Source organism: Triturus cristatus, chromosome 8, assembly GCF_964204655.1.
Source record: "Triturus cristatus chromosome 8, aTriCri1.1, whole genome shotgun sequence".
NCBI lineage: Eukaryota > Metazoa > Chordata > Amphibia > Caudata > Salamandridae > Triturus > Triturus cristatus.
Genome location: NC_140591.1, coordinates 1,443,190,652 through 1,443,200,468, shown reverse-complemented (window position 1 = coordinate 1,443,200,468; position 9,817 = coordinate 1,443,190,652).

Sequence of the window (9,817 nt, the reverse complement as noted above, 5' to 3'; positions counted from 1 at the left end):
CTGATGTAGGGGCATTTCAGGAAATCGAGCTTCCTGCAGACAAAGTGGAGCAAAGTCAAACGACTGTTTCAGAAGATCTATTGACCACCAGCAAGGAAAAGGAGGCTTAGTCCATCATCTTCTTCTTCAAGCCCCGCTTCTGATGATCGTGATGCCACTTGGCATCCACCAGCTCAGTCTGAGAGTGATGCACGCCACAAGACAATGCTTCTGAAAAGGAAGGTCCCAGAAAAACTTAGAGTTATGGAGGTAGATGTAGAAGAGGGGGGTGATGTTGATGAAGATGAGCCAGTCATCACGCACATCACTCTCGTCCCAAAGGGATTGGAGACCAACATTCTCACCTTATCCAGAAAGGCTGCTACTGAGCCGGATGTAGCACGGATATCACCAACACAGGTTACACCACCACTACCTCCAGCTGCCATATTTTCCAAGGCCCGGAAGGGACCTACATCCAGCTCAACCATCTCAGTAGGTAGTGGCAGTAAAAGTCACAGTGTAGCTGCACAGGGTCACATTCCAAGCACACCCTCCAGTTCATCTGGTATTGAAAGTGGCACATCCAGCAGTGCCAGAAAGTTCTCCTCCCCAGTTTGGGACTTCTTTTCTGTTAGCACCAAGGAGGAGAACGTTGCTATATGCTCAATTTGTCGACAAGGTGTTCGGAGGGGGAAGCTTGGTACAAACTATGGTACCGGAGGCCAAGCAAGTCATCTCAGAATACACCACACTATTATGTGGGAGAATCACCTACTTCAGTTAAAAGAAAGTAGAAAAACTCAACCCATTGAAGTTGGTCAGGAAGAATCAGGGAGCGATATTATTGCGGTGGAAGGTGAAGAAGATGGAGGCATTTCTAGCCCTGTCCCCAGTAGTGCAGTGGTACCGCCCACATCCTCCTCAGTAACATCTGAGTGGCACCGCAGTAAGAGCCATACTCAGAGTCAAGCTGAGACACCAAGGCGACCGAGTACCGCAATGAGACAAACTGTGTCGTTGAGCCTAAGTGGGTTAATGAAAACAACAGCACCACAAAGGAAAGTAATCCAGCCTACCATTGAGAGCATGCTTGGGGGGGCAGTTCCAACACAACCACCCAACAGCACGGTTGTACAATGCGAAGCTGGCTAAAATGTTAGCGCTGGACCTTCTTCCTTTTTCATTTGTGGAAGGGGTAGGTTTTCCCTTGAATTTGTGTCAGCCATCTGCCCTAAATGGAAGGTTCCCAGCCGGTCCTATTTCGCAAGAATTGCTGTTCCGGCACTACATCATGATGTGCTGGAATTGTTTGGACAAGCTTTGCAGCAGAGTGCTGTTCACAATATCCACCTGACAACAGACATGTGGACCAGTTGCCAAGCCACAGATTACATGTGCATGACTGCACACTGGGTCTCTTTTGTGGGGGTTAGAGATAAGCTATCTGCACGAGGTGCTGTTGAAACACCTGAGATTGTTAAAGGTACTCGGAAACAAGCAACTGTAGCCATGTTCGCCATGGAGAAATCTCATACGGCTGTAAACATTTTGCAAGAGTTTCGCAAAAGGGCTTAGTATTGATTTTGTTGCCACAGACAATGCCAGTAATGTACTTAAGGCCATGGATCTTGGTTCCTATTTCAGGGGTCCGTGTTTGGTGCACTGCATAAACATTATAGTTCAAGACTTTCTGAAAAAAGAACCCATAGTCAGCAACTTACTGGCCATCTGTCGAAGAATATGCACTCATTTCAGCCATTCTTTTAAAGCTCGGAAGCAGTGATGTGAAATGTGAAATAGGATGCCAGTCAAGGCACTCATCCAGGAGGTGGCAACACGTTGGAACTCAAAGTATTACATGCTTGATCGTCTGTATGAGCAGTACAGGTCACTCCATGAATATGTCTAGAAAACAGGGGATGCTACTGTTAAAGGCATGAACCTTGAAATGGAGCAATGGAGCCTAATTAAATGCCTGACTGAGATGCTTCGTCCTTTTGAGGTCTTCACACATGAAGTCAGCAAGGAGGACTGTACAATGGGCCAAACTATCCAAATATTGCAAATGCTAGAGCATCAGCTGAAGAAGGTGGACGAATCATAGAAAGGTGTCGAGGACAAAAGGGAAGCCTATGACTTGGTGGAGAGCTTAGCCCGTCGCTTAGCTGAAAATACAAGGATAGAAAATAAAATTTTGTCACAAGAACATTACATTTGTGCCACAATTCTGGATCCACGTGCAAAATTTGGACTGAAGACATTCTTTGCTTTTTCAGAGATTGATGTTGCCCGCTACAAAACTTGTATAGATGAGGCAGCCAGTAAGTTGGAAAACGAACGGCTGCTAATTAAAAGCCCGCAAGTTCAACCCACAAGAAGTACTGCAGCAGGGCATGCAGGATCAAGTGCAACTTCGTCGGCTGAGGACAGTGCGTTTGTATCACAACACTCACCATCACTATCGACAACAGCAACAATAACTGGATCATTAGGCCCAGTAGAATCGTTAGACGATTGGTATGTACAGTTAGGCATTAATAAGCCCAGTGTTGATGCACAGAGAAAAGAGCCCGAAAGCTTACCAGCAGCACCCCTGAACATTGAGCGGATGGTCCAGGCCTATCTGGATGATCCAACAGAGGTGTACATTGATCAAAACCCATTGCAGTATTGGTATAGGAAAAGGTCTGAATGGCCGCTGCTCAGCAGGCTGGCGATAAGCTATCTGGCTTGCCCTGTCGCAAGTGTCTCATCCGAACGTGTTTTCAGTGCTGCTGGTTCCATTGTGACATTGAGAAGGACCAGTCTCTCGCCCAAAAACGTGGAGAGGTTAACAATGATCAAAATGAATCAGCACTTCATACCACTGTATTACACCATATATGCATACATGAAGCAATGGAGGAAGATGAGGACAGCGGCTCAGGTGACGGAAGTAGTGTGTCACATGATTACCTACTACTGGCTGACCCCCCAGAGTTTGAGGACGAGCTATACTTCTCTGACAATTAGGCTTGCACTAACTGTCTTCCTCCCTTTTCCCCCCTTTATTTGTTTGTCTGTCATTCCGGTTACAAACTTGTGAATCACAACAAATCCATTACCACCGTCTTCTACTCTTCTTATTTAATATACAAGTTTCAGGTGTCTGCAATTTGACAGTATAGTCCTCCGAATCCAGCTCCTCCGCTCCATCATACTGAATCTCCCACCCAAATCCATTGCCCTCATGAATGATGATTGGATGATGGGAAATAGAAGAAAAAATTAAAACTTTCCTAGTCCCGCCAAAAGAAGTAGAGCATGAATCAGATGACTACTATAGCTATCCTCCTTTCAGAGCCGAGAGAGACTGCCCATTAACTGAAAATGAGATGGAACAGGTAATGATTGATGCCATGCATTGGACGCAGAGTCGCAGACTGTGTGATTTTGTTGTGTTTGTTGTGCATGAAGTTATGTCATTGTGCACTAATCATCTTTCTACAGTACACACTAAACTTAACTCAAGGTGAATTTTCCCCTTCTTGCAAATAAGAAATTTGTACTTCTCCTGCAGCATTGCTTTTAATTCAATACAGGAAAGGGACTCTATCTGCGCACTGAGTATGATGGACAACAGCACTGTCCATGATGATGATGGCGAAAAAGACGGCCCGTTAACTTAAGATGAGAAGGAACAGGTAATGATAATTAATGGCATGCATTGGACACCTGACTCTGAGCGATTGGTGTTTGTGTTTTCGTTGTTTGTTTGTTGTGCACAAAGTGAAGTCAAAGTGTACTAGTAATCTTACTGTATACACTAAAGAGTGACTCAAGTCAATAATATTTCTACTCTTGTTGTGTAATAACAATTTTACTTCTACTGCAGGCCGATCTTCACAGTCAGTCAGTACAAATATCGGAGATGATTGATGGAATAATAACAAGTCAGGAGGACGTTTCATGAGTGGCATAAAACTTAAAAGCCTAAAGGTAAACACGTCAACAACAACCACAGCAGACCCAAATGTCTGTGTAGAAGTGAAGTCGAGTGTAGCGGTGGGATGACTGCGGTGCATTGATTTACTAACTTAACCTGTAAAATGCTATGTTTGGAATGGATAATGTGCTTTGCCTTTGTCCAACTCTTTTAAAAAAAAAAAAAGGTACTCTAAAGTCTAAACGTAGGATGTGCTACTGCTAAGCAACGTGCCGTCAGGCCTGTCACTGTGGGCCTGCTCTCTCATGTTATTGTTGAAGGTCAATGGCGGAAACTGACTAGAGTAGAGATGATGCATACATGCCACCTCGGAAAGTGTTCTTGTTGCACTACACCATAACTTGTGCATTTGTTTCAACTTTGTTTCTCAATATCCCCTTTGTTTTTCCATCTACAATTACAGGCCGGGCCGTGCCCTATACTTGGGAAAACATTACAATGCACACTTACCTTACCAATAAATCGACATTTGTTTTCCAGCCGGGCAGTGGCGAGTGGTGATACCCAAGATTGATGGACGAGAGGACCAAGAGGAATGCCGAGATGCAAATCCAGTCCACATTTTTGACCAGGATAACACAGTAACAGTATCAACTTTCATCTTCTTTTAAATAATTTGAATAATTTTTCTTTCTACAATCTTTACAACAGTGTGTTCTTGTTGTTGTTATTATCATTATTAGGTTTGCTCTCTGTTTACGATTCTTCCCTACCAATATTTAAAATTTGTATATGCTATCTGTAAAAGTATGAAGGCCGGAACAACAGAACAAGAAGTGTATGTAATCCTGGTCTCTCATCATCATGCATGCATTTCCTTTTTCTCCCTTAACATATGGATATGGTAGTCTTCAAAGATTGCCGTTTTTTTGTCCATGCATACTGTTTTTCAATGTCAAACCTTTCCCCAAACCCCCTTCCCATCCATTCAACAAACCCTAACCCTCTTCTCCCGGGCTGTGTGACTTATTGTCGAGGTGTGACTAAACTAAATGTACACCAATACTTAATCACACGCTAGCTGGGTCGGATGTGGCGAAAACAACAGTACTTCAATTTCAAGGCAGAGCGATGATCTTCTTCTGCTTGCCCACCCATGAGTAGTATATTTTAGAGGTGATTTTATTTAACAAAGGAACATATACCTCAGCATTAATTGCCGGCATTGGTTGGATTTGTTTGTTGTCATTCCTCATACACAGCACTAACTGTTAGGCTGTAGGCCTAGTCAAGTGACTCGACACAACTATAGTTTGTAGCTCTGTCTAGTAGGCTATCCCAACCACCATTATGTTTTGTTGTAAAATATTTTAGCATATTATTGTTGCTCGGTACGTTCTGTACTGTACTCCATTCTACTACTCCTCGAACAGTCTCTCAAAGATGATTGACTGTCTCATTTTCTTTTTTGCAAATGCTGCTGCCCTGCCAGTGTCTACTACTGCTACTATACTACCACCACCACCCCAATCATGGCATGTTAGAAAAAGGAAACCATCTTCACCATGCAGCCATTGCTGTGCCTAAGTTAAACATCAAGCAAAGGTAAGAGAAGTTTGTGGGAGGCAGAATTAATAGTGGACATGTTTTCAATAAATTCAATTCCACACACCCGTTTGAGTCCAGAAGAAGAATGCATAGACTAGAGGAGAGACTGAAAGTACTAGTAGGACAAGTCAATCAGTGAGGGGTGTCACATCTATCTGTTTGTGTCTTACACAGTCAGCCAATTATTTAAATCAAACACTGGCTATGGGCGGCCCTGCACCAGCAAGGAAACAGTGTGATGTAAAACAGTAACCCCACCTACAAAACATTAACAACATTGCATGTAACATAGAAAAATATATTTATTTGACCCTAACAAAAATAAACTAAAAACCCACAAAAGCTGACCCACCACCCTCCCTAACCCCAACCAATGTCCGTAGGAAAGTCCAGAAAATACTAGTCCAAAAAGCAAAAACCCAATGCCCAAACCAGTTCCCACCCACCCAAACAAGAATTTAAAAAGGGGCAGAAGACAGGGACTAAGGTGTGGGGCGGGATTGCAGGAGGACACGCATCTGCTCCTCTAGATGGGCGACACGGCGTCTGAGGGCGTGGCAGTTGCAGCCACAGTGGGGGGGCACCTGAGAGGGTATTGCGGTGGCGGCGGGCAGCCATCAGACGGTGGTGCCGTCCCGCTGGAGGTCGGTGGCTGGGGCCCGGGGCACTGGAGGAGGCTTCAAGTGCTGCTGCAGTCTCCTCCTCCTCCTCTGCCAAGACCACCAGCCGCCGATATTCCTGCTGGATTGCCTCCAGCTTCCGGCGCCGTGCCTTGGTGGCCAACTCCTTCTGATTTACTTTAGGAGTAGCTGTGTATCAAAAAGAAAAAAACAAGACAATTGTAAAATATACTCTTAGAAAAACAGTAAGACAAGTTAATTATTTATACACATAGTGGCATGGTAGAGTAGCACTATAAAGCACAGTACATAATATTTTACATCTCGCCCGTCATTCTTCCTTCCACCCGTCTTTCACTTTTTAGTTGACCAGTGCACCAGGTGCTCTTCTCCATAAAACTTTCAAAGCGGAGTTGAAATCAGATAGATGAGGCCATTGGTTACTCAATACTCCTGCCCCAATGCCAATTAAAGGGTGTCTAGTCTAGTTCACTCTTCAAACGTTTACTACAACTCATACTTACTTAGGACATCGGATGGCGAGCGGACTTTGTCCGCCTGCCATCCTCACGTTAAAAAGGGTGGGGGCCCTATGGGGACAATTAGGAGGATGCCCCCGGCACAGTGGCGGGCGCATCCTGTTTTTTTTGCATTCTGGTGGGCGGTGCCGAAAGCAATGCTAGAAATACATTTTGTGCTTTTCCAAGCACAACATGACAGGCCCTGCGTGGAGCCTGTCACGTTTTGCTTTGAAAGGCAGGGGGGTACCATAGCATAGGTACCCTCCATGGGGGCCCCCAAGCATACTCTGCATGCCTTTCCGTGGCGGCCGGCAATGCCGCCACGCAAAGGCATTCCAAAATGCAGATTATATGGCTGGCGGTGTGTTCAGAGTGACACCACCACCATATTGAACCCTTTTCCGCCTGGTCGACATGTGGGGGGTCTGAATCTTTTCTACAGGGATGGCGGGAGGTTTGCCCCTGCGGGGTCGGAGGTGACTACCGCCAGCCCGGCGGGGGCAATCCACCCACCATCCTAATGGGGCCCTAAGTCTCAACAGTACAGTATACATACAGTACACCCTTGCAGTGAGTGTACTGTCAACAATAGTTAAGGATTATGATTCTAACTTACCACCGCCCGCCACTGGTGCTGGCACTCCCCGTACTGCTCCATCGTCGGTATCTGCAGCAACTGCCACATCCTCTCCCTCCGCGTCACCTTCGCTGGCCCCGGCAATGGTGGTCAGTAGTGCGCCTAGAAAACATTACACATTTATTAGGCGTCATATACACCTCCCCCTATTGGTCAGTAGCAAGATTGAAAAATGAGTTAATACTAACATACATCACTAGTACAAATCAGGTAGTAGTAGAGTAGACACTAATAGTTAAACATGGTCCCCCCTAGGGTCATTCTAGCCTTTGCTTAGTTAGCCCGAGCCATGCAACCATTTTACCTTTGTGTCTTTTATTTTTGCACATGTGACGTTACCTTGCAGCTTTTTGTAAAAGACACCTTTGAGCCCACATGACCTGCCTCACACTGCTACTGTCTACGCGCTGCGTACAAGCGGTCAACAAAAACATTAACAAGCCACTTTTTTATGAAGTACTGGTGTACTGTTAGTCCATATTGCTTATCCATAAATGCTACACTTTTTGGCACGGCTGAAAAATGCTTGCAAGTTGCAATATACTAACGCGCACCATTTCATTTTTCGCATTACAGACGGAAGATTCCCTTCTACGAACCAGAGCTCTGCAGAGCTTATGAATGATGCAACAACTACCAGTACTAAGTTCTTCTAAGGTGAGGGGTCCCTTCACTCAGAGATCTTCATTTAAAAATTTATATAAACTAAATTCCTAGGGGATGGTGGTGCTGCCTTCCACCACTGTTCAGTTATCATGATTTAATTCCCAACTGTAAGTAAGTGTAACAATGTTTATTGTTTTAATGTTATTGATTTTCCGGTTGGTGCTGCATTATATAATAGAACAATGTACAGAGCATCTCAATTCAAAATAAACATTTTGAACCTACATAGACTTGGTGGTATTTGGTGTGGACTAACTTACACGAGTGAGCAAATTAAAGGAAGGGTGTGCATGTGCATTGCTTCCACGACTGAGAGGTTGGGTGTGTTATGTTCTGGGTTGTCTACTTGTTGGGTATCTTGGGGGGAGGGTTCGGAGACCTAATAGTTATGACAAGACAGTACTATAGTCGAGCAGGGGATTGTGGTGGGTTCTGAATTTCTGATTGAGGTGTGTGAGGAAGGTCCAACCTACCATCACCAACATCCTATTTTCTTGTGCAAAGGTCTGTATGTGCAAGATCCCTACAACAGTACTAGTATGTCCTATAGGCTATCATATCAAAATAGTAATAAATCTGGTTGGGCATTTGTTGCTGTGAATTGTCAAAGCCTCAAGATTAACAAAGAATCAAGATCAATAAGACTAGAAGTAGTACAAGAGGACGACCCAAAGAACTGGACTCAATGGCTAGAGCTACTGGTGAATCTGGGTTTTATTTACAACCTTTCAAATAAAGAGTGGCACTGGCCAACTGGGCAAGGTTAGCTACTACTGTACAGACAGACTGATAGTAGTAGTAGTACGGAGAGTCATTATAACAGAGGCAGGGATAACAAGATTTTTGAAACCGTACAGATCGAAGGATAATTGTTGGTAAAAAATAGCATTGGGAAACTGAAAAACTGAAGCAATAGTTCGTGAAAAATATGGTGCAGTAAAAGTTATGGCATAAGAAATATTATTAAAAACAAGAAGATTTACTGGGGCCAGCAGAGGAGCCCTCGTTGGTGTCCTCCTGATGGTGGTGTTCTCCTGCCGACTGCCCACTCCCTGTCTTCCTGCCCCTGGGTGCTGATGAACAGGAAAGTGATAAGAAAGAGACAAACATTGATGGATGGTGTCAAACAAATACAATATTTTTAAAGAACGGTCAAAAAACACTTATGTAAACAACAATTGCAATAACTAAATTGACCGATCTCATCTGGTCAACAAGTAGTATCGGGGGATTCGCGGATTGACTACTTAAGTTACTATTTATCAACAGTAATCCAGTCTTCCATTCTGATTCCAGAATACTAAATTACAACTAAGCCTAAGTATGACGTACCACCCGACCTAGCCCACCTATTCCAGGCGTGCCAATTGTACATTAAGTATGCATTTCCACTTCTCTTAGTCCTCAACAATGCATATGGTCAAATGGAGGACACATGACTACATTTTTTGTATACACCAAATTTTGGGTTGATTGATTGATGCTGATGTTCTGCTAGTGCTAAGCCAATTACCACCACTCATTGAACAAACTAGAAAAGGTTCTAATAAGGACTGGCGTACTAGCAGCACATGATGTAACTGAGGGGGCATCATGCATACCACTAAAAAATTACAAACTCATACAAAGTACCTAAAACTAAGTATCAATCCGCCCCTATCTCTTAGTGACAGGACAAAATAAGGACTAGAGTCACTATAGCATTACGTAACTTAATTTCTCTAAAATAAACTCTTACAGAATCACGCTAAGCGAGCGCAAACGCAAAGTTGCAAGCAAGTAAGATTAGTAGTAGCGCAGAGGAGCACCTGTGTCATAACAATCACAGAAGACTTTTAAACGTAATTAACCTGGAATG